The sequence below is a fragment of the Erithacus rubecula genome (genome assembly GCF_903797595.1).
Source record: "Erithacus rubecula genome assembly, chromosome: 10".
NCBI classification, from domain to species: Eukaryota; Metazoa; Chordata; class Aves; order Passeriformes; family Muscicapidae; genus Erithacus; species Erithacus rubecula.
Genome location: NC_136662.1, coordinates 3,295,198 through 3,320,205, shown reverse-complemented (window position 1 = coordinate 3,320,205; position 25,008 = coordinate 3,295,198). Strand labels below are relative to the sequence as shown.

General features: G+C 43.1%; 1 long non-coding RNA gene across 2 annotated transcripts in view; it reads left to right on the top strand.

Annotated features, from left to right (window-relative positions):
* LOC306806047 overlaps positions 1-25,008 on the top strand; it is a 103,920-nt gene that overhangs the window by 60,427 nt on the left and 18,485 nt on the right. Inside the window, exon 3 of one of the 2 annotated variants that reach the window (XR_013775373.1) lies at positions 1,381-1,700. The exons of the other annotated variant lie outside the window; for it this stretch is intronic. This is a non-coding gene — a long non-coding RNA (uncharacterized lncRNA). Of the gene's footprint in view, positions 1-1,380; positions 1,701-25,008 lie in introns of those variants that run through there. 2 annotated transcript variants of the gene reach the window in all.

Here is a 25,008-nt window from a genome sequence, read left to right as displayed (position 1 = left end):
TACTCTCCTTCCTCCTCCGCTGCCCTCCTTCCTCCCCTGCTGCCCTCCTTCCTCCCCTGCTGCCCTCCTTCCTCCTCCTCTGCTGCTCTGCCTTCTTCCCTGCTATTCTCTCATCTGCTGCCCTCCTTCATTCCTCCCCCCGTTGCTCTCCTTTTTCCCCTGCTGCCCTTCCTCCTCCCCTGCTGCCCTGCTTTCTCATTTGCTGCCCTTCCTTCCTTCCTCCTCTTCTGCTGCCCTCCTTCCTCCTCCCCTCCAGCTCTCCTTCCCCTCTCCAGCTTTCCTTCCTCCCTCGCTGTTCTCCTTCCTCCTCCTCTCTCCCTCTCTCCTTCCTCCTCCTCTGTTCGTCAGCCTTCTCTGTGTCGCAACCGCCCCCAGCTCTGATGTCAGAGCCGCGCTGCTCCGCACGCCGTCCCTACGAAAGCAGAAGAGGCACAAAAAGAGGAAGGAAAGCAGACGAAGGACAAGAAATGCAGACTCGAGTGGTACAAGTCTGACAGATCGTTTGATTTCCAGGGGCTTCCTCGCAAGAAACAGTCAGTTCTGGGGAAGCAAGTTCAGAAAGAATCAGCTGCTGCTTTCAAAAGCGATCTGGCACCGACTGCTTGATGCGGTGTGGGCACGTCCTGCTGCACTCAGACCCACAGTGGGGCTCTCCTGCTGACACCTTGGGTGCCTGTGCTCAATGTTTTCATTCTTTCTGAGTCACTTCTGTCTCATTTCTGAGCCCCTGCTACAGCAGAGCCAGGAAAAGCTGCCTTAGTGCAACCCCGAGTTGACCAATGTGTTTGTCCCCATTGCTCAGGGTCACCTCCCTCTCAGACTCCCCTCACTATGTGGTCACACTAATATTTCCCCAGCTTTCAGGAACACCAGCCACACTGCTCCCCATCCACAAAACCAGGATCTCACCCTCACAATGTATGAATCCCTTCATTTCCCCCTGTCCAGCCACACTCCAGCCTTGTTCAGCAGGAGGGCAGCTCTTCCAAAGGCATCCTTTGGGTCTGTCCAAAACTATTAACAACAGACCTGGACAAAACAATAACTGAGGAAACCTGCATCGATTTCCTGACTGCTGCACTTTGTGCTGCACAGTGTATTGTGTGTCTTGGTCAGCAGCTTCGAGATGTCCAGGTTTCCTCCAGCTCATGCCTTCTCTCTGATTTATACAGTCTGTCTTATTCCTGCTGACATTTTGTTGTTCTTTGTCCAGACAGCTCAGTGAGGGGCTGTCATCATCTCATTTGTCAACTATCTCCTTTATCCAGTCTGTCCATCAGGCAACCATCATCAGGATCCACAAGACAGTTCCCAGCCCTTTAAACTTGTAAAATTATTTTCCTGAACATCTTTTTTTTCTTTTATTTTTTTTTTTTCCAGTGGTCCTCCCCTTGAATAGATGAGCACCAGAGTTTAGCAGCCCTCTCTTGTAGTCCTGGATAAGATGGAAGAATTTATCCTGTCACCTGTTGTGGATTTATCTCTGTGTAGGGACAGGGAAGCTGCTAACTCCCACACTCAAATCAAATTTTAAGTCTGACATGAATAAATTTGTAAAATGCAAGTTCCTAACACTGAATAAACTAACGCTCTGTAGACTGTCTAAATTATTTCAGGCTAGTTTACTGAAATTAAATTACATAAAAGTCATACAAAGCAGCACATTGTTATGTAAAACTCTACAAAACAAGTGCTGTGATTTTAACTGAGTTGAAAAATAAAAAATTGAGTGTAATTTTCGTTCAGGGCCATGTGTTAGCTTTTGAAAACAAAAAGGAAATAAATGAACCAAGTCACACAAAACATATGTCTGCAGAATAATGATAAAATATATACTGTAGCTGGACATCTTGGAAGTGTGGTTTTAATTCTTGCTGATGTTGTGGCTGGAGACTTTTGTTGTGCAAAAAGGCTACCCTGTGTTCATTTTACAATACAGAATGTTTTTCATTCCTACTACATTGGGAATAATGGAATCCTTTTGGAATAACACGGAGGGTTCAGCTGAGACACCTTCCTGGGATGTGAAAAGGCTCAGTGCTGCTGACTGTGGTCATGCCAGCCAGGGTATGGAGGAGACTGACTTGGGGTACCAAACCACCCCACCATAAACTTTGAGGCCAAGAATTCCAAAGAAAGGTTTAGCTGTGACCAGCTGGATTTAAGCAGCTTCACACAGAAGTTCTGACGCTGAGCCCTCGGGGCTGCTTTGTTAAAAAAGCTGTGTGAGAAGTCACTGTGCTCCCTATTGTGGGCACACTGATTTTGGGAAGAGAGGAGGTGATGCTGGCTGTGGCCATGGCAGGAGGACTCTTGCAAAGTCTGGCTGGAAGGGCACTTGTCTCTCTTGGCACGTTCCCCTTGCTGAGTCCCTGATTCTGTGTCACGTCCCTGTCCCTCCCAGGGCAGTGCAGTCGTGGGGTGTTGCTGGCAGCATTCAGGACATGGGCCAATGCTGGAACAGCTTAATTAGCTCTTCCTTGTTAAGCAGGATTTCATCATGTAGGTACACGTGTTTAGCTGTCAGCTCCATTCTTGCAACAAAAGGAAAGCCAAACCAGTAATAAATGGAGAATTGCACAAGCCAATCTCCAAATAATGGCATTGGGTGGAACATGGGAATCAGGAGCTGTGGCTACAAAGCAGATTGGTGCTTCCTATTCCTCCTGAAAACACAGCTCTTCAGAGTGATGCAGCAACCAAGGAGGGCATGGAAAGCCTGGAGATGTCTTTGCTTGCCTCCTGGTGCTCCTGATCCAGGGAGAAGTGAGGAACTCAACCTCACCTCATCCTCTGCCTCTGAGAGTTTAGTTCCAGGGTACTGAGCAAAAGCCCTGCAAATTCACCCTTGTGATTTCTAAATACGTAGATAAATTAAGCATTAAAAAGACAGGCAAAATTATTGAAAAAAAAAATGGAAAAGTTACTTTGAGAAATCACCCATATCAGTTTTTAAAGGTCTTAGGTTTAGAAGGTAATGATTCATATTTGTAACATTTCATTGTATCACATGAAATATTATTTTTTGGTGAAGGCAGGTTAACATGACCAGTAGATGTGTATTCATCTCTCAGTACATTTGTATTAAATTCAGTGAGTAACTGAAGTGATTAATACCATTCCAGATTTCTTCAAAGAGCATTAAGCTACAAATGTCTTATTTTTAAAATCCCAGAGTTTTCTTCAGATGTTTATTTTTGAAACTGTGGTAGTACTGCATGCCTAAAATATAAATGTATTTAGAGTGGTGGAATGTCCTCATAATAGAATATATTGTACATAGGCTTCTAAAATATAAAGGATTCCATATTGCAAAATTTAGATTTTGAAGAATCAATTTCCAACAATACTGTCTGGACTAGACGAAAAAAAAAAAATTCAAACAACTAAATTTGAGTATTTTTTTAGAGATGTCACTGAGACAACTTCTTCTGACTTCATTATTTGCATGCCAGCATCACAAAATTCTGGAAAAAATAAGGAGAAGGAGTTCTTTGGGACAGAGGTAGGAGATACCTGAAATACCAGTTCCAGGGGATTCTTCTCTCCCCCAGCTTTGTTGCACTTTTTTCTGGGAACTTCTCTGCTTGGGCAGGGAATTATCCTGATGGATCATTGTTGTGCCCCACAGCTGACCCCAAGCTCTGCCCTTCTCCATCCTGAGTCCCACACTGTGGATGGCAGCGTGTTGGGACACAGCAGAAAGGGACAAAATCACCCAGCACTGTGGGGTGTGAGACAAACCCAGTTCCAAAACCTTGGTGCCTCCATTTTAGGGTATTTCAGCTGACAAGACCCATTTGAAACTCTTGTCCCTGACATGGATTTTTGCAGAAGTGCCTGGCACTTAATGATGGCACAGCAGTAATCCCTAGGACTTTCTTCCTTCACAGATTGAAGTTATGACCCCATTTTGCTTGTAAATTAATTTAGATTATCACCTAGGGCAAATAATGTTCTTGATCAAAATGTTACTGACAAATTTGTTGTTTACTTGAATCTAGACATAAACATGACCTTTGAACACTGTGAGGAAGAAGTTCTTTTTTCGCACACATTTTTCACCAGAAAAACAAAAACTTGGAGATGATTTTATCCACAATTGTTTGCTTAATTGTGAACATATTTCTTAAAATGAAATGGTGATGTTTTGTGGGGGAGGGAGGGATAATTTTCTGGGCAGTTCTATTCTGAACTGAACCCATCTGACATGGATATAATCAAGATTTTACAATTACTTCAATAGATCAGTGCAGGAGGGAATCATTTACACTCCCCTGGAAGTGGGAATGCTGCACATGCACCATCATCAGGGACACTCAACTGAACCTCAAAAAGAATGCTATTAAGCTTTTTGCATTAATTATGCTTAAACCAATCTCTCTAGTGATACTGGGGCTAATTTTTAATTGATACCCTTAAATCAATTCCTTCATGGTCAGGCAGTGGTGGATGATGAACTCTCAGGGAAGGGAAGCCAATATTGTCCTGTCAGCAGTCAGGGACATTATAGCTCTTGCTGTACATCTCCTCCTGATGTGTTTTGATGGTGCTCATTTCTCCTGGCATGCTTTTAGCTCCCAGGGATTCAGATGTGTCAGCTACTATAGCTGTAAGAAAACATTGATGATGGATTTATAACGCCCAGACTTCAACTTAGTGACCTGAAAAATGACTGTGGATTTGCTTTTGCAGCAAAATTGATTTTACCCATACAAACCCCTTGCTTCCTAAGTTCCCTTATCTGTATTATAATGAAACATTTTATCCTGGTTATAATTCATGACTCTTGTCAGATTAAGTTTTCTCAATGAAGCATAGTTGGGGTAGCTACGAATTTATGGGAAGGAATCAACTTAATCTCTTTAAAAGCAAAGTTGTCTTCTGGAGTGTCAATGGAGCTCAATAGAATAGTAGTTCTGAAATATCTCCCTGTCTGTTGGAAGGAGGAGTTTCTCTGCCAGAGAGATGCTGGAGCTCTGTCAGGGCAATGCTTGGCTAAGGTTGTACTGAGCCAGCCATTCCAGCACAAACCCTGACAGATTATTAAATAATGAATTAAATGTATCTAATATTTATTTTCCTTCTACGTTCTCCCATTGGAAGGACAGTGTCAGCTCTGGGCTGTTCATACTAGATTTTTTGGAAGCTTTACTGAATCTCCTGAGAGAAAAAAAGGATCTGCCCAGCATCAATCCCATTGGATGAAGTTAGGAGATGTTGGGTCACTTTCAGCCTGACTGTGGGTTTTCCTGTGTCCTTGGATTAGCTTTTCAATCCGTTCTTTCTCAATTTCCCATCTGCAAAATGGGAATGACAGTATTTCCCTCACTGACAAGGAACAGGCCTCTGCTTACAATCCCAAACTGTAGGCTAGATCTGGGGTATGTTCTTGGACTTGTTTTGTCTCAAGTAAAGAGGGTTTCCCATGTGCAAGTGAAATGGGATCTCTCTCCTACAGCCATATTTTGAGGGCTAACTGGATTAGGGAGGACAAGTAAAAGGAGCAGCATTTTAAAATTATATCTGTGCTGCAAATCAGTTTAAGTGCTTCAAAGTTGCCTAAGATCATCTCCTATGGATGTCAGACAGAAGGAGATAGATTATTTGGCTTTGAAGTACATCAGAAAGTGGCTTCTTCCCCTCCCTTCTCTGGAAATTCCTCTAATATTTCTTCCACCCCACAGGGAGAATTTAGCTCCTAGAACAGGCTTCTCCCAGAGCATCCCTAACAGAGTCACAGGGATGTTGTAGCATATAATTCATCACCAGAAACACTTCCCTTGTGGACAGGTTCTCTGACACACCCTAGGCTGAGGGCAGACAGCTGTGGTTTTCCTTCGGTTTCGGGAAACTGGGATAACCTCCCTCCTGCCAGTCACTAATGGAGATACTTGGCTGCTGGCAGCTGCTGCTGCACTGGTGAGTGCAGAACAGAAATTACTGAGCAGTGAACAGGCAGAAATCAGGCAGAAGAAGAGCAGGGTGTCCCATTGTGCTTGTCTCCTAGAACCTTTAGTGTTTAATCTAAAAATTCACTCTGTCCTCGGCCTCTGGATTGAAGCACCACTTACCCAGTGGGTTTAGTGGGATCAACCTCTCTGGAAGCACAGTGGGAGCAAAAGCCATCATCAGTCAGTCAGTGGGTTTGGTCAGTACCATGTTGGTTTGGGTGTCCACCCATTCTGTGAATAAAAGAGTTCTTCTCTCCTGGAGCAGACTGAAAGCATTTGCATCCTCACAAGGCATGAATGGGCCAGGGAGAGCAGAGCTGCTTCAAGGTGCTCAGCTTTGTAAGTGGTGCAGAGCCCTCGGCCTGAGGAGACAGCAGAGCCCAGAAAAGGCTGCTGATGTTTGTGGGGAGAAGGAAACTGAGCCCAATCCCTCCCTATCTCCACCCTATTGACTGAGCCCTTCCAGCTCCTCGCAGGGGCCTCAGTCACTGCTCTGCTCTGTGAGAGCTGCGCTGGGAGTTCCTACCTCTTGTTTACAGCTCCCTGCTCAGACCTGGTGTCTGCTCTCTCCTCTCAGCTAATTTGCAGACAGAGGCCTCGAGGGCTTTGGGCTGGTGCCACCAGACTCCTGCGAGCTCCAGCGGTCGTGTTCTCTCCCAGACAATGACTTCAGTAGCCTGCGGGCACCCCAGAACCTCCTAAAAAACATCTCTCCTAACTGCCTTATTAACTGATTGCTCTAGTAAGATAATAATTAACACCCTTACTTGTGCCTTGGCTCAGCCAAAAATATTCTCAAGTGGACTTAGAAATGCATAAAATGAATAAATGATTTATGTTTACTATTTTTAATGGAGCTACTTATTAGCAACGCTCTCATACAGAGCACCGTAAAAACACTCCTGGTTTTGTTACAGATTTAGAAGGTGGTAATGAAAAGCTGTAGGGAATAAAATGGGGAAACACTTCCTGAGCCAAATTCTGCTCTCAGTTGTATTTAAAGGTCTTGCTGAGTTAAACTCTAGTGAGGATTTTGGCCAGAAAACCATTAAAATAGAGAGAAATCTCTGTCATCTACTCACTGCAGCTCAGCCATTCAGAACATGCCCAAGCCAGGAGGAGGATGCCTGCCTGCCCAGTATAGACCCAAAAACCCAAGGGCAGGATGTGTCTCTGTGGAGCAGATCAGACAGGCTGTGTTTACACTTGCACTCTGTGTTCCTGACTCTACCAGGCACAGACAGTCAGAATTTTGCCATGGCAGCCTGCAGGAGCTGTGCTGGCTTCAGGATGCCTCCAGCACCTCTGACCTTGGTGGGAAAGTGGGAAGGTTCATGCTGCAAATTTTCACTAATTTATTAGTGAATTTTTCTTGCTAAAAACACTAATTAGGATGGTGTGGTGGACTTTAGAGAGAGCCCTGACACAGTTTTTGGGACATGAATGCTGTGCCTTGTGCTATTTTTGTCTGACAAGAATTGCCACCCTTCATCCATATCCTCCTTGTCCTCCACATGGAAGTGAAGGTGCTGCCCTTTGTGTTTAAGGTCTGGGTGCATTTAGGAGCCTTGACACGTGGGAATGGGGCAGGTGAACTCTTCACATGGGTGAGTTTAGTCTGATTTGATTCTCCAGCCACAAACTGTGTTTACTGTAGTGTTGCTGAAATGAAGCCATGGGCTCCATCCCAAGCTGCCATGACACACAACACACAAAGTTCCCACATTTATTTGACAACCACCTCAATCATATTGTTTTATTCCAGCTCAAAGAGGAGTCCCAAGCCCTGCTTCCCACTTGCTTCCCAAGCTCTGTGGGTTTCAGTGAAGGTAGTGGTACAAGCACTCTACCCTAAAAATGCTCATAGAACACTTTTGCAAATACCTTTAAATAAATACCTGCAAATACTTTCCTGCTCTCTTTGCTCACATCTACTGTGAGAATTCAGTTCATCAGCTGAAGTTCTCCAAAGAATTGGCAGTGCCTAATTTTTGTCTGGACAGGACAGGATTTCAGTGCTGCCTGAGAAATCAGAGCACTTAAGGTGCTGGAAGTGCCAGATCATCAGTCTCCGGAGATCCTAAAGAATTTCCCCAACTTCTGTTCTTTCCCTACTGTGTAAATGAACATCCTGTGGATATTATCAGCATTTCTGGGACAGTACTATCAGTCAGTCCCATATGAGCTAAAGGCTACAGACCTGCACTTGTCATGAAGAAATACTGGATTTTAAGATAACTCCCATACTGACCCTGCTGGTGTTTCTTAAAATGATGTATTGCTCTATTTTTTTTAATTTTCAGAAATAAAAATGAGTTTGCTTCAGGGCAGAGACAGTCTAAAAGCCTGTGCTAATAAATCTCTGCAAGTTTAGTAGCATTTAATACATATTCTGCTTCAAGTGCTTTTTAAATGCATTATCACCTTTAAGTAAATACAGTGGAAGGCTGCCAAGTGGCTGGATGCTGCTCTCTGTAAATTTATGCATTTATATCATTAATGCAATGAAATGTTTAAACCTTCATTGAATTTTGCTAACTGATTTGCAGTTTGAATGGTAGTAATTTTATGCATTTATCAATTACCATTTAAGTAGCTGCTCTAATATTTCTATTTAGGCAGGCGAAGCACATTCACTAAAATACTTCTCATCTGAATTAGATTTGGGGTGAAGGAAAACAGAGGATGTATCCAAGGTGAAAAGAGTTCAGAGCTGCTTGTTCTTGATAGGAAACAGCATTGACAGGGACAGGGATCAGCAGTTTGAGCATTCCCACCTCCAACAGATGCCAATATTCAGCAGCAGATTATTTTCCCAATATTTTAACATCTTACCCTACCTGTTCAGAAGCTTCTCCAGAGTTAGATATTATAGAAAAGTAATTTTGAAAGTGCTGTGTACTGTCTTTTAAAATTTATACTCATTTGCTAAAACTTTTTAACAAGATATTAACATGTGTTAAAAATAGTGTGTAATTCAGAGCTGATCCACATTTGGGGATGATAATTCCTCTTATTCTTGCTATAAGGGAAAATAAGAATATTATGATTTTTTTTTTCTGCCTGTTTTGCTCAAGTTTCAAGTTTAGAAACAAGCAAAGAATTGACCAAGTGCCTAATTTGAAGATACAGAAAAACATTTCTCAGCTCTCACTTGGGTTTAGTTTTCCAGAGTGACTAACAAGAAGGTGGTGATTGCTTCATTAGCATGCACTGAACTGAGTGCACAATGTAATTATATATTTCAGTTGCAATTAGGACATTTAATTGATTTGTTTTAACTCAATTAACAGACATCAGGAAAAAAAAACCCAAAGATTTGTGGCAGATTTTGAAATGTTTTCCACACAGCCAGCTGGGTTCAGCTGAGCAGAAAATATCTGTTTTATTTCTGGATTATGTTTAGAAGATCAAAAATCTTGTTATTGAGAAACTCTTATGAAATAATGTTGCATTTCTTCAGCCCTCTCCTTTATAGGCCAAAAATTGACCAGCTGAAATCCACAGCACTCTTATGGATACCTTTGGGGGAGAGAAGAAGTGACCAATGACTCCCAAGGAGATGTTTCCATACATTGCTGTGAGAAACAGAGTTAAAATGCAGATTTCCTTTAATTGCATTGGTCAGTTGGTAGCTCTGCTGCCCAGCTAGACAAATACAGGCATTATTTAGAAACATCTTCTTCCTCCTTTTTGGTCACCTACTTCCCTCTGATTGATTTCCTGGTTTTGCAACCTGGCTCCACACTTCTTGATTCTGGGTTCTTCCAGCAAGATGCTTTTTCACTTCCAGTTTCTGGCTTGAACTGCTGAAACAGCAGGAGAGAGGCTCAACACACAGCACAGCTGATCTGCAAGTATTGCAAAGCTTCTCCCATCACTTTAACAACATTTTGTCTTGGAGAAGAGGGACAATGTTTAAAGTAGAGCTTAAAAAAATCTATAAATTGAAATCCAGCTCCATCCAGCCAGATGTTTTATTCACATGGACAACTTAATCCACAGGACCCACAAGTGCACCCAAAACTACCCCTGACCCTCAGGCTGAGGGGGTTGGACACCCCAACTTTAAAAGTGTTTGTGTGTGAAACTCATTTGTCTTTTCATTTCTGTTTCTATTGTTCTGTGTCCTATTTCAAATTTTCCCCATTTCAGTACAGCCATGTTGCAAAAATAAACAACAGCCTCCAAATCCATCCCATGGGACTTGTCCCAAGAAAAATGCTGCAAATGAGCATGGAGACAAGACATGGCCTGGAGGCAGCTGTGGTTTGCTGCTCGTGCATATCTGCAGAAGTTGGCTGTGAGGAGCAGTTTAGAAACCTCTGGGGTGAGAATGAGGTGGGGCAGCTGAAAGTGCTGTGGTTCCCACATTTATTCTGCTCCTGCATTTACAAGAATACATGGAGTTGAGTGTGTAGCTGAACACACAGGGAACAGGAGAAAGGAAAACTAAAGGAAAGGCCAAGCTCCCTTCTGGTAAAACCCACTCTGGCTTTTAGGAACAGCTCATAACTCACTGTTTACAAACAGCAGCAACATCAATCTACAGCACAAATTACTCATAGTGAGAAAAAACAAACAAAAAATCAAGCAAAACTCCCAGGTTGCCACTGACACTAAAAATAGGCAAATTCAGACTGGAAGTCCCATCAGGGCAAACAGCTCCCTTCTGTTCCTGAGTCGTGAGGGACTCTGTACTAAAGGGGGGAAACACAATTTGTCTCCAAAGTGTTTTTCTTTGAAAATATGGTTTCATTTGAACTAAACATTTCTTCAGGAACTTGTCAGAAACAATTTAATTTCATTGAAAGCTCTCGAGGCAAAGAGATCCTCTGATAATGTCAATCACTTCACGTCAATATTTTCAGAACGTGCCCTGCATATTTTTATTTCAAGTGATTGTTCCTATTTACATATTTTTCTGTTCCTTCAAGAAATGTTTAGAATTAAGGTTGGAAAATAAGGATGAGATTCATTCATTTGATCCAAAGGAAATAATTTAGTTGACACATAATTCCTTCGTAATTTTAATGACTTCATGTGGTAATAGCAGAATTTATTGCAACCCTGATAACACAGACTCAAAACCTATGGAAAAATATTTGCTTTAACAGCAATATATATTACCAGAAAGTCTTGAAATTAATGGTTTGTTCTAAAAACCATTTTATGTTAAGTATGTTTGCATTGAGAGTGTTGGCTGAATCATTATGGCTCTGCTTTAGGAATGAAAACAAGTTTTGAAATAACAGTTTTAATGAAATAATAATTAAAGTTGTTTTTTTTTTTTCAAGCTGTAGGAGAAAGCACAGCTCCCAAACACCCTTTAAAGCGTGGGATGTTCCAAACTCTGCAGCCAAACCCAGCTAAAGCCGTGGGGAACGTGGGGAAAGCTGCTCCATGTGCTGTTGATTTGCACAAGGCTTGGTTGGGCTCTGCTGAGAGCAGCCAGCTCCACATTTAGGATTTGGCAGAGCCCATGGGGAGCAGGGTGTGCCCAGCCTGGGCAGGGCCACAGCTGCATCAGGGAGATGCTGCACATCCACAGCAGCATCAGCCTGGGATGTGGGTCCTGCCTCTGCCACCCCTTCCCTAGCCTCAAGTAAAATCCTATTTTTCAGGCTTTCAGAATGCTTGTTACTATAGCACAACAACAGAATGTACAGAAGCTCAGCATCTTCCAAAATATGACCTTTATGCGATGTCATATTTCCATTTCCAATAGTAAAATGAGGAGATGGAAACATTTTCTTCTTCCTTGCCCTCTCCCATCAGGTTAGATTATTGTCTGTCTCATGCTAGCTGTCAGGAATCCAATCTGCATCTATGTCTGCAGCTCAATTATAGTATTTTTAGTATTTATCTATTATGCTTTTTTAGAAAAATATAGCAAAACAGGGAAGAATTACATATTTGGATCATCAGCACATTGGGATGATTCATAGCAAGGAAAGAGCTGGGCTGTTTCATGACACTTTCTATCACTTAGCAGCTAAAATTCATAGTCTGTAAAATGTTTTCAATGTCTTCCATCTTTAAATACAAGTATTTCCTTTTAGAAATATTTTTTAGAAGAGTGTTACATTAGTTGTTTGTTTCTAGGAAATCCTAACTTTGCATTTTGGTGCCATATTGCAAAAGGAAGGGAAAAAAAAGGAAAAATTTTGCCTTTAGGGTAGAAATGCATACTTTTAAAGCACAAGAAGTAATCAGAGCTCAACTTTTCACTTTTAATGAGTATAGATTCCACAGCCAAAGAATAAAATTAGAGAATAGTCCCATGTGCCCTTTTAAAAGTTTGAAGTTTACAGTCTTTTTCTCTTTTTATTGTAGGAAACCAAGAATCTGTTTATTATCTGTTTATTATAAAGCAAAAACACTTTCAAATGAAATGTCTTTGAATTAGAAAAGACTAAACCTCAAGTTAAATTGGGAGACTTTGAGTGCACTGTTGAACTCCTGCCTTCTGTTAGCAGAACACAGGAGTTTCTGAAATCTGAAGGGAAATTGCTATAGGAGTAACTGTATTAGTAGTAAATTACTCATTCCTTAGGAGTTATGATATGCCTGAATATGGGGCTCCAATATTCAGAGGATCACAGCATGATTTGGTTGGAAGGGACCTTAAAGATCATCTCAGTGCCCTTTTCCACAAATATTTTATTTGCTTTAATCCCTTGGGTTTGGTGTTTCAGAAGTGAAAGTTGCTTTTCCACAAGCAAACTAGTTGTGGTAACTCACTTTTTGAGGTTTTTGGATAAAGTCTTAGTTCATTTTTCAGACAATCCCTTCAGTGGCCAGTTCAAAAAGGTCCCAACACCTTGCACAAGCATTACTGGAAAATGCTTAATATCATTTTAGTTCTGCCCATTTCCAGGGAAGTGTTGAGTCTCACTGGTATTGCAGTAAAATTATGTCTGCTTTTGAGCCCTTCCTGAAAGTATCACATTAATCATATCAAGCTATCATATCAAATACTTCAAACTGAGAAAAAAAGTGCCTTTCTGGAGAATGGTGAGACTCTACAGAAAGGCACAAATCTTTGTATGTGAAAGAATACTGTTAATAATTCACACCCTTCCAAGAAATGTAAGAAATGAATCTGCTGGGTTCTGTTGTTTAAATCAATGGAGTGGTCTGTATGGGTTAAGCTTCCTAGCTAAATTATGAGCTGTAATTAAGCTAAGAAATGCCAGCCAAAGCCCCCAGTTTGTGTTGAGGGATACCTGGGATCTGCAGCAGAGGAAGAATACACATTATCTGGGGCTGGCTCATGGAGTATTTTACATTTAGCATGAACAGCCTTCAGGCTCCTCTGTTGCATAGATTCCTAATTCCTTTAATTCAATTTCCTTTGCTGCTGTGGGCAGCTAGAGCACCTTTTGCACCAGCTGAAGGGCTGTAAATCCTGCACTCACACACTCAGCTGCTCCTTTCCCCAGGGAGGGAGGGAGGCTCAGATCTGGGAGCAGGGCTGAAGAGTTAATGTGCCGAAAGCCGAGCGCAGCCTCGGCCGGGCTCTGCACTGCTCTGCTCTCGAGCCAGGCACGACCAAGCCAAGGGGAGCATTCTGGCAGCAGCTCCTGGAGGTTACAAGAACCTTATGTATCATTTTATGTATTTTCTTTTCATGTGTCTATAATCAATTCCAGTGGCCAGGCCTGTGTTTTGGTTCGTACAGCCAAGCCAGGCAACGCGCTTGGCTCCATCCTCAAACCTCTTGGCTTGCTGAATGTCAGAGCCTGAGCTGGGCTCCTCTTTGTACTCCCAGCTCATACAACTGGCCTGAGTTATGTGTGTTCCCTGAGAGCACAAGCACGGCCCAGAATACAAATCAAACCTACTTGGGAGCCAAGCACAGAGGTCAGCGAAGCAAATATTTGTGTCTCCCCAAACTACCTTTCCTGCCTCCTGGCACAGCCACGAGGCCCTGGCTGCACAGCTCCCAGCCCCATATGCCAGGAACTGAAAATGAAATAGAGTAATAATACAAAGAGTGTAAATGCTTCAACAGTCTCTGATCAAGTTGTTCAGTGACTTACTGGATTCTTGCACCTAAGGGAAAACATAAATTCTCTAGAAAAGGGAGGCACTGGAGGTTTTGGGTTTTTTGTTTTTTTTTTTTTTTTTTTTGTGATTGTTTATTCAGAGTGTTGATTAGCTGAAAGTGCTGGAGAATAAAGACTGCTGCACACAAAACTGATCAGTCCACCATGAGGTATTTAAATCTCCAGTAAGACCTAGGAAACACTGAGACAGCACACAAAAGAATATTTAAAGGGTTATTATTAAATATATTATCTTCAGAATACTCTTACAAGCTTTGACTGAAGAGACTGACAGATGCAATTTTGCAAGAGTTTTATTGGAGTGTGGTCAGAGATGCTGTTCCAGTTGCAGCTGAACTGAGTAAAGAAACTATCAATCTCAAGATGAGCTAGCTGAAAAAAAAAAAGGGGGAAAAAATAGCCCAAACAAATAACCTACTAAAAAGTACTTAAGCTAAGCTGGATCCCTCTGACAGAGCCAGATTTGGGAGTGTCCACAGATGTGGTTATGAGGCTCATGGAAAAGGGTGGTAACCCCTAATGGGGGGCAGTGGATACACAGCTGTGAGCAGGCTGGAGGTGAAAACGTCTTAACCTGGCTCAGCTGCTGCTGGAACAGCCCGGGCTGTGCCCTTATTTACACAACACTGGGATTTCTTAAGAGAGGAATTCTTAGATGGAAGAGCAAGCTGCTGTCCAAGTTCACAGTGGGATGTGCTGCATCCCAAAATCTATGCATAAATATACATCCCCCAAACGTGTGTCTGAAGTGAACATTCAGTCCTTCAGAGCACCAGCACATAATACTGGCTCCAATCCCTCCCATAGCCATGGTGGTTGGAGCACAGGATGTTCCAAACAGCACATTTTGCTGCAGGAGTCTCAGCTGTAGATCTCGAGCAGAGAGAAGCTTCTATTAAATGCATCTGTACTTGTGTGTCTTTGGTCTGTATCAGATTCTCCTTAGGTTACTTAAACTGCTTCCAGATTAAGCTCTCCTATGCCCCCACTGCTCCATGATATTCTTAACCCTCTCCTGCCCTGCCACCCATCCATAGGATGAACCACTGCTGCAAAGTAAGTGCTGAGCCCAGCCTTTGCCTGGTGGGAAGAGGGATTAACTGGTTAATGTGAAGCACCCGGGCTGCAGATGAGGCTCCACCAGCCTCTCCAAACAGGGGAGGGACAAGGGCTGTGCTCTGCTGAAAGGTCACGGTGAGCTCACGCCACAGGACGGCTTTTGGGCAGGACCCTCACTGGGTGGAGGAGCTGCCTGAGTGTTCCAGGCTGGCCTGGAGGGAGGGGGAAGCCTGGCCACACCAAAGGGAAGAGGGGTGTGGGGGGAAATTGGATAGGAGGGCTCCAAGTATTGGGTTGGTTTGCATTTGATGCAAAGAGATGGACAGATGTGGTTTACCACATTTATTACCTTTGTTTTAATTTTTGCCCCCAGAGCAGCTAAGAAGCTGTGACGGGGTAATGATGACACCAGTTGTGGTTTATCCTGAGATTTTTCCAGGGACTTTTTGTCCCACACGCTCTCAATCTCTGCTGCACTGCAGGATCACAGTGTCTGTGGTTGTGTGGATCACAGAGATCCTGCAGCAATTAGCCCTGGGCCACTCCTCAGAGTCCCAAATCCAGGAGCTCCGTGCTTGGCTGAATTCTGCTGTGTCCAGGAGAAGGTGGGGAAGGGGAAATCCAGTGTCACACTGCCCAGTTGTCTTTCAGGCATCTCCCTTTGCTGCTGAGCTGCATTCAGTACCTGTCAGGAAGGAAGCTTGGCAGCACTGGAACACTACCTTCAGGTGCAGCCATTGGCATCATGTCCAGAGCTCAGCAGGTCTCCAAAGCTCACAACTTTTGGCATCTGTGCAGTTTTATAAACCTACATCCCCTCCATGGTGGAGTGATCCTCTGGTATCATTCTCCTGTTTAGGAAAGGGCAGTCTGTCTGTGAGACAAAAATTCAGGAGTCTTCAAGTTTATTTTTTATTGGTATGAACCTCTATGGCATCAATTACTTTTTCAGAGGGAATGTTTAACATTGCTGGGATGGGTCTCAGGAGAAGGGTGAAAACCAGACTTCAAATTCTATATTCACTTAAAGTTTTGAAGATGAAGGTTGTGGATTTAGGGTTGGTCTGGTATTGCTGAAGAATGCCCTCACTCTTCCCACCTGGAAATCCAGCCCTTGTAGCCCCAGCAGCCTGCACCTCATCAGGAGCAGGTGCCAGACCTACCTTTCCTGGGTGGTGGTTTTTTTTTAAATAAATAATCCCAGATAGTTTTGGTAATTCTTAGAAAAAACTTGTGTCAAAACTGCTGTCCTGCAGGACTTTCCTGGCACTGCTGGGCAGAACCAGGGGCCAGAGCCTGCAGGGCCAGAGAGTGAATCAGCCTGGCCCTGCTCTCGGGCTGGGGAACCTGCTGGACCTTGTGTCCTGCTGAGAGAGGAGGATTCCCTGGTATATACAATTTTAGAGGACCAGACAGTCATCAGAGTGGCTTGAGAAGGGCATTGAGACAAATCCTCAGGGTGTTGGGGAAAGCAAACTATCAGGATAAAGCAGAGACAGTTTCTTTTCTCTGCAGGGTGTCAAATGTATGTAGTTCTTGGCAGAAGTTTTCTCAGTGACCTTAGCCTAGTGATATAAATTTTAATTGCAACTTTAAATGATGCTGGGACCAGATGGATGAAGACTAAAGGAACACTGTTAGCTCTGCCCACCCCTCCTCTGTCAGAGCTTTGCTTAGAGAGTAGGGAGAAAGGCTTTGGGAGAGGCCTTAGGTCAGGACCACTTGGTTTAGGGGTAGCAGCAGAGCAGGAATACACGTTATCCCCATCAATTTGTTTGTATATGGTTGAGAAAATGGTCTCAAGTTGCATCAGGGGAGGTTTAGGTTGGATATTAGGAAAAGTTTCTTCACTGAAAGTGTGGTCAGGCATTGGAACAGGCTGCCAGGGCAGTGTTGGAATCAGCATCCCTGGAAATGTTCAGAAAACATGGGGATGTGGCACTTGAGGACATGGTTTAGTGGTGCTGGGTTAATGGTTGGACTTGATGTTCTTAGAGGGCTTTCCCAACCTCAGTGACTCCATGATTCCGTGGCCAGCTCAGTGCTGGGGCTGAGGGTCGTGTTTGCTGCTGCCCAAAGGACAAACTGGCTGTTCTGCCATCCCACAACACATTTCCCAGAGATGCAGGAGACGCCCTCTCCATGCTGGTTAGCTGCTTTCTGGGAGTAGCTGCTTCCAAGGAAAATGAAAGATTAGGAGCTTTGGGAGAAGTTTTGAGCATCTAACGGGGTGGAGAGCAATTAATCCACAGCACAGCTCTCCCTTTGTTAGCATTTGTGAGGCAGGAGGGTTTCCTATCCAATGGCACGTTTTGAAGGAATGGGTAGTTTTTATTTCATACCTAAAATTTAATGGTGGTTGCAGCTAATTTCACACAGCAAATTAGACAAAATACTTGAGCTACTTCCACAGTCTGGACTCGACAACAAATGAAAACAGCTTTTGGGAGGGTAACTTGAGAGGGTTAAATGTGTCTCACCGGTGCACTCAGTTTGACAGGCTGATGCACTTTGTCTAGATGATAGATATGAAAAACTAATATCTCAGTTTTCAGAGGGGGTTCTGAAACCTGAAATCAAAACCAGATGTGCAGTAAAAAAGAGCAGTGTATATTACAAAGTGTTGTGAAATAGCCCAAGGGAGGCAAGTAAGCAAAAACAGCCCTGTTCCTTAGCAACGTGCAAAACAAAACAAGTAACAGCTTGGTTGGCATCTGACGGGGCAGGTTTTGGTCTTTGCAGTGGAAAAGAAGACTGGAGAAAATGTGGAATAATTCTGGAATTTTTAGTGACCCGGAAACACCTCTGTTTTCAGCAGAGTGGGTACCTGCTTTCTCCCCTTCCCTGAACCTCCTGTCTGTAAATGCACAGCAGCTGAGAAATGTGGGTGTGCTCTTCTTGTCTTCCTTGTCCTGCTGTGGATCATGGATTTCCCTTACCACCCTGCTTTCCCTCTAAAGTCAATCCCACCCATGGGTTCAGAATGGAAGGAACAGCTACCAAATCAAAAGAACTTGCACAACTCTAAATCACAGAGTCTCTGAATGGTTTGGATTGGAAGGGACCTTGCTCATCCAGTTCCAACCCCATGCCATGGGCAGGGACATGTTCCACTAGACCAGGTTACCCAAATGTGGAGGAATTGTGGGATTTGTCTGTATAGGAGTGGAAAGAAGGGTTCAGTAAGTAAAAAGTTAAATACATAATTAATAATTTCTAAAAGAGATTTAAATTGGTTTCTGGAAATGGTGCTTCTTTTTTACTTTGGGTTCATTCAGTTTCTTAATTAAGTTAGTGCATTCTCTCAGCCCCAAAAATTAATCTTCATATCCCAAAATGTTCTTAGCTACAGCTTAAAATTCAGTCCTGAAAATGAGAGAAGCCTTTGCTCACTTGAATGGGTGTGATGATGTTGACTGGAAAGCCCTGCAGGCAGAGCTGCCTCCATGCAGAGAGTGGGAATGTCCTCCCTGGGCTGCCAGGTGTGGGATGGGACTGGGCTTCCACCTTCAACCTGCCCATGTGGGGAACGAGCTTATTCTGCACTGCAATGTCCATCAGAGCTGTTTGCCAAGGCAGATGTACTGCCACTGCAGTCTGGGCCAATTCTTTCTGAGAAAATCCTTTCTGGGGTAGGAAGTCACGGGGTGTTCCTGTAATCAGCCTGACTCTGGGACCTGCAGCTGGAAGCGAAACCACAGCGTGCCCTGAGCTTTGTAATCAAACTGTGAGAGGTTGTCTTTGTGATGGAGAGGGAAGGTGGGTGGATTTGACTAGGCTTGGTTATTTTTAGAGAGGTGGAGGCTGCCAGGCAGCCAGGTTTTGTATTTTGGGGGTTTTGTTTGTTTTGTTTTGTTTTGTTGGGGCTTTGAAATAGATTTTTAATTTTAACAGAATAAATTTCTTCTTGAAAATGCTGTTTTGGCACCAAAGTCAGAACTTTGGGGAAGTTGATCTTGATGAAGTTTTCAATGGAAACACTGATACTACTTGAGATTGAAAAAGCAACTTTCATTTTGACTCCATGTTTCAGAATTCAACTCCTTTCAGCTTCTAAAAATTACTATGATATTAAAGATTAATTATAGATATGAATGGTTTGACATTATCAGACAGAACTTCTTAATGAACTAATTTTGATCCTTTCACTAAAAATAACTCAGAGTTTCCATCCTGCAAAATATTTGATTATTTTGCTTTTCTCTCTGGTTACAAGAAAAGTCTACAAGAAAGATGGAGACAGTGTATTTACTGGGGATTGTAGTGGCAGTACAAGGAGGGAAGATTTTCCACTAACAGAGGGTAGGGGGGGATGAGATATTGGGAAAAAATTCTTCCCTGTGAGGGGAAACAGGCCCTGGCACATGGTCCCCAGAGAAGCTGTGGCTGCTCCATCCCTGGAGGTGTCCAAGGCCAGGCTGGGCAGGAAGTCCAAGAGAACTTCCAAGTGAAATCCCCTGATGATTTTGGAAGTTTTTTGATACTGTGTTTGCCAGTCTACTCTTTCTGCTGATTGCATCCAAACTCGAAGTAAGGAGAGCAGTAAAAGCTGTAAGTGCAGCCCAGGTCAAACGTGGCCACTCAGGCAGTGCAGGTGCTGTTGCTGTACATTCCTTTTTCTAACTGTGGAGAGAAATGTGGGCATGTGAACCATTGCCAGTGCCTGAGATCCACACTGTTGAATAACTTAAAACTGTTCTTTTCTAATGGCAAAGGCTTTTACATTGACTTGCATTGGCCAACAAAGTCCATTAGTGTGTGAATAAGTGGTAATTAGTGGTAAGAGTTGCAGTCATTAGTGTGTCTTACACCCCTCTGTAAATCACAATTGGCAACTGTGGGATTCTTCAGCAGCACATGGGGCAGGAAGGACAGGGCTCCATGGGAGTGGTTGGGAAGTGGCTGTTCCTGGGTGTTGCAGGGTTGGAAAAAGGAAACCCATCAGAGAATGTGCTTTGAGAAACTAGGAAACTTCAGGACAGGGAGTACCTGGGGGGAGATGGCAAATCTAGAAGTTATGGGATGTCCATGGCTCCTCTTTGGTGTCCAAGATGCACTGAATTCACTGCAAACCTGTCTGTGTAAAATAAATAATTTTCTCTTGAGGCAGCTTTGTCTAAATAGAGCATTAATATGCACATTTTATACAAAAGGACCCTGTAATAATTTTAAGTAAGTCATCAAAAGTCAGGCAAGGAGATGCTCAAGGCTGTTGTGTATTGGTTGTGCTCTTGCCAATCCTGTCTGAGTGCTGAGGATTTTTCAGAGTGGAAGTCTTAGACTAAAGATATGGTGATTGGTTTTCTTACCCTCATTTGAAAACAAAATATTTCTGTCCTTAAAAACCCTGTTTAAGGGATAGCAACCCCAGGAACTCTGTAAGTCCAGTAACTGCCTTCTCTTCATACTGGTGAACTTCAGCATCTTTGGTGATACAGTGCTATCAGTGATCCTTCCAAGAAAGATGAGCCAAGAGATAGCCAGCCCTTGTGACTCACTGCACCCTATTTATCAGATTGATCACCCCAAAGCTGGGTTTGGTGCTTCTCATACCTGTCCCATCTGTGAGAATGCACAGAGATGGACAGATGAGAAACTTGCAGTCACTTTGCAGCTGTGTTTTGTCACAGGATGAAAGTGTGCAAGATACAGATCAGATACAGCTGCTGAAAAACAAACTGAAACAAAGAGTCTCACAAAGAGAAGGGCTGCAGCCAGAGTTCATAAAAGGGCTCTATATGCTTTCCCTTGTAATAAGCCTTTATTCTCCCTGGCTGGCCCTTTTAGTAATCATAAGAGAAAAACTGACATCTCTTTTCAATAGAAAAGAAGAACATTTATTTTATTCCTAACGGTTTTAACAAACCTCTCCATGATGAATTATATATTTATTGTAACTGCATGCTACACAGCCACAAATTCCTGCAAAAAGCTCCAATGAAAGACTTCCCCAGACAAAGGCCAGAGGATTTGAGCCATGGCTTTTGTAGTTAGATTCATTCAGTTACTCTGGATTCTCTGGAGTGGAGATTTCACAGGCTGGATGAGTTAAGAGTATTGTAAATGTAGTTATAAAATATTTAAAAAATAGTAATTGTGGGGCCATGTGCCTCAGCTTCCACTAGCTTCCTTCCTCTACTTCTATTTTCTCAGCCTTCCCCCTAGCTATGGCTTATCCTCTCTTTCAGTCTCCTTTCTCCACATAGCACTGGAAATTACATCTAAAAATGCAGCCATGAAAGATACTGAGGGTAAAGGTACATGTCCATGGAGGATAGGAGGAAAACAGGCTTCCAGCTGTGAGCAAGGAGCCTGACTCCAGCTCATCTAGTCCTGTTTTGTGCTGGGAAAGAAGACCTCATAAATAAAATTTCACTGGACAAAGACCTGACACTGTTCTGCAGCTAATGGAAACATCTTAGAAGACTCTGAATATAGGCCAAGTATGTGGGTCAGTAGAGAAACTACTATTTATATTTGGATCTGCCTGTGAATACAGTAAAACATCCAGCTGTTGAAAACACGAAGAGAAGTTGCAGGAAAGATTTTTTTCTTTTAGGTATAAAATGCCAAAGACTTTGTCAGGTGATGTTGCTGTTAGAGCTGCAACTTTCCTTTCATCTCCTGTGAATTCAGTGGGCAGCTTCTTGAAAGTTCCCTTTTGGCAAGGTTATCTTCAATCTGGTGAGTCAAAAGGATCTGCTCCCTAAGTGAAAACTGTGCTGAGCCACAGCACAAAACTGAGATAGGAAATAACAGACACTGAGAGTGAATTTTGCTGTGGAGATTTAAGTATTTCTACTGACTTTTGAATTCTAAGAATTATCTCTGTCTTGCTGGCTTGTCAAATCCACTTCTGTTTGGGAAAGTTTCCAATTGTATGTTAGAGGATCTTGAAAATTTTCACTGATTTTGACTGTGCATGTTACAGGCAAGATGTGTCCACTGCTTGAGTTCCCTACCCACACAACACTCATTGTAAATTATTCTAGCCTTGTAAAGAACATCTGTTGTGGAATTTAGGATGTGATGCACCCCTCATAAAAAGGGAGAAGGGGGAAAAGGTTGCAGGAGTCACTGATGCTGTGAAAAGGGTGTTCATTATAATTTCACAATGAGTGCTTGGGGAGATCATTTTGGAACAGGTTCATCAGTGGGAGTTTTCTGTTGGTGGGGTGGACTTTGATTTCCATCAGAGCTGTGGAGTCTTTCTTGTTCCTTATTGTAAAAATGTATCACACTGTGTTCTCTACTGCATTCACTGATACAGGACAAAGGCTGTTCCAGCCAAGCTGGGCTGTAAGTTTAGTGGATTTTTTTCTCTAAGTTCTTTTATGATCCAAATCTGTAAGAAACAGCCAATGTGTAATTCTACACTGATAGAAAATTACTTTTTTTTCCCCATAAATGCAATTTAGACAGTAATTTGAGTTAGCAAAGCTTAGAAGGTGCAGCTGGAGAGGCAAGCAGAGTGTCCTGTAGAAGGGCGTAGCTGAGTAAAATAAAGCTTTTCCAGAGGACACAGGGGCCTGGAAAGGGAGAAATTGGATGTGAAACCTTCCAGAAAAGGCCAGAGGGCACATTTACTGCAGTCTTTAGCAGCCTGTATTGCACTGGTGGCTGGAGCTCCTGCTGATGGGCCAAATTTTGCTCCCTACCTCATATCTCTGCTGCTGAGCTTAATATGCAACTTACCTGTAGCTGCACAGGTGTGACCTGGTGGGAACAAATGAAAGCAGAGTTAAATTCCAGGCATTTAGATATTAGATCTATCTGAAAGTCTTGGAGATCTGCAAATAAACCCTTCCTGGGAAGTCAGAACCAGAGGAAATGATGTACAGCAGAGGTCAGGCCAGCAGAGCGAGATGACAGGGTGAGAGCAAGGTCCCAGCCAGGAAACTGCAGTCTGCTCCCAGCCCCAGTGCTCCCCATATTTCATCCTGCTCCGGGGAAGTGGAAGAAATGATTTCATAATCCCTTGTCATGGGGTTGGGTATGCTGCAGGTCATGGACAAAGCCATTTGTTCAAGTAGCTTGACTGGAGGACTCCTCAAAAGCTGTTGAAATCTCACGGCCCCTGGTTCCTCAAAGGAGCAAAGTCCTGCATCCAAAGCAAACAGGGACAGCTCCTTCCCCTGAATCTGAACTGAATCTTGAGTGCTGACCAAGACCTGCCTCCCTCTTCTCAATAGGGTCTTTTGTAGCTGAGAGATTTTGCTGCTTTTTCCACAGCATCCTTTAGGCAGAATAGGCCAAGATGAACTCCAAAGTCATCTTTCACTCTGAAAATTTTCAATTCTCACAGCTTGTCAAACCTTTGAAAAGCAGAAACATCAATAATATTTGGTGTTGTGGCGGTTTGGCCGAGTCCCTCACTGCTGGTGTTGTTGTTGGTGTGTCACTGTCAGTATTTTGTACTGAACTATCTAACAGCTGTCTTGGCTTCCTTCCCCACTAAAACAACTGCTGCTTCACAAAGAACACAGATAATTTTGTCTTCCTTGATATTAACAGATCAAGAGAGGCCTTTGCCAATAAAAACTCATCTTTTATTTTTGCAGTCTGAGAAAGATCCTTGGTAGAATTTGTTGTTCTCTTTCATTCTGTACTGGGAGACCAGTTGGCATCTAATCTTTTCATTTCAAGTGATGCTGAGTGGGTGGGACATCCAGAAGGGGAATAAAAACTCTCACAAAAGAATCCCAAGTTAAAAGGATTTTAACCCAAAGGCAAAACAAAAAGCCCTGCACATGACACCAAAATGAAAGGGCTTGTTTAAAGGCAGAACAGTGACAGCACAGTGTTGGTCTGAGCTTTAAAAGGCACTGAAATGTGAGATTCTGCCCTGGGATCAGTGTTCACCTCCTGCCACAGCCACCCATCCCTGTGTGGAAAGGGGAATGGCATCAAACACCAAGGGAGAAATGCTGAGAGCCAGACCTGGAGCAGGGTCTGCAGCACCCACAGCAGGACATGCTCCTCCTGCCCTACAGAGTGCTCACCACAGAGGTGTTTATGAAAATTTGGAAGTAATGGCAGTAGGTTGAAGGAAAATTTGATGTTTGAATTAATTTTGGGATCTAAAATAGGGACAATATTTGGGGGGTTGAATGCCATTAACAGCAAATTCTGGAGGATGAGCCCTCCAGAATGGCCGTGGGGATTTTAGATGGTGAATCTCCCAGTGTCAAAGAGGTGACTTGGGTCCTGTGAATAACCTGCTGAGCACCTTACAGGCTCTGTTTGTGAGAGCTGCTCACTCTCCAGGGAAAAAAAACCTGAGTTTGAGGTCAGTAAAGTGAGAATTTCACACAAACCAGTTTAAGTTCAGAATTCCAAATTCAGCGCTTAACCTTAGCATACATCCCCATGCATTGTCATGCATAAATAAATACATAAATATCACTGGTCTATTTACCTCTTTTGTAAGTTTTAGCTCTTGGTAAAATTTTACCTCTTGGTAAATTTTGTAAATTTTACCTCTTGGCTGGCAGAGTTGCTCAGTGATTGTTACTTGCCAGTTATTTTCTTGCAATCACGATGGCAAAAAGGTAGCACAGCAGTGAAGGGAATCTGCTGTTTCAGAGCAGCTAGGTAGGTAAACAGTAATACTTCTCCCTCCCACATACTGTGAGTAATTTGTTTTTTAAGAACTGAAATTGACCCCAAATCAGAGCATCTGTACCACACTAATGTGTTGTTGGAGAAACTGAAGGTTCATCATTTGAATTTTCTATAAAATGTAATAAGATGGAATTAAGTGGGGAAAGGATCTTATGTGAAAGATGTAAGAGGTTATTTTTAAGGGATTACCAGAGGGCACCTGGACAGTATTACCTGCTGCCTTCCTGGACTGTATTACCTATTTGTACGTGCATAATAAGTTGTTTCTTTACACCTGGTGTTATTTTTGCCTGCCTGGT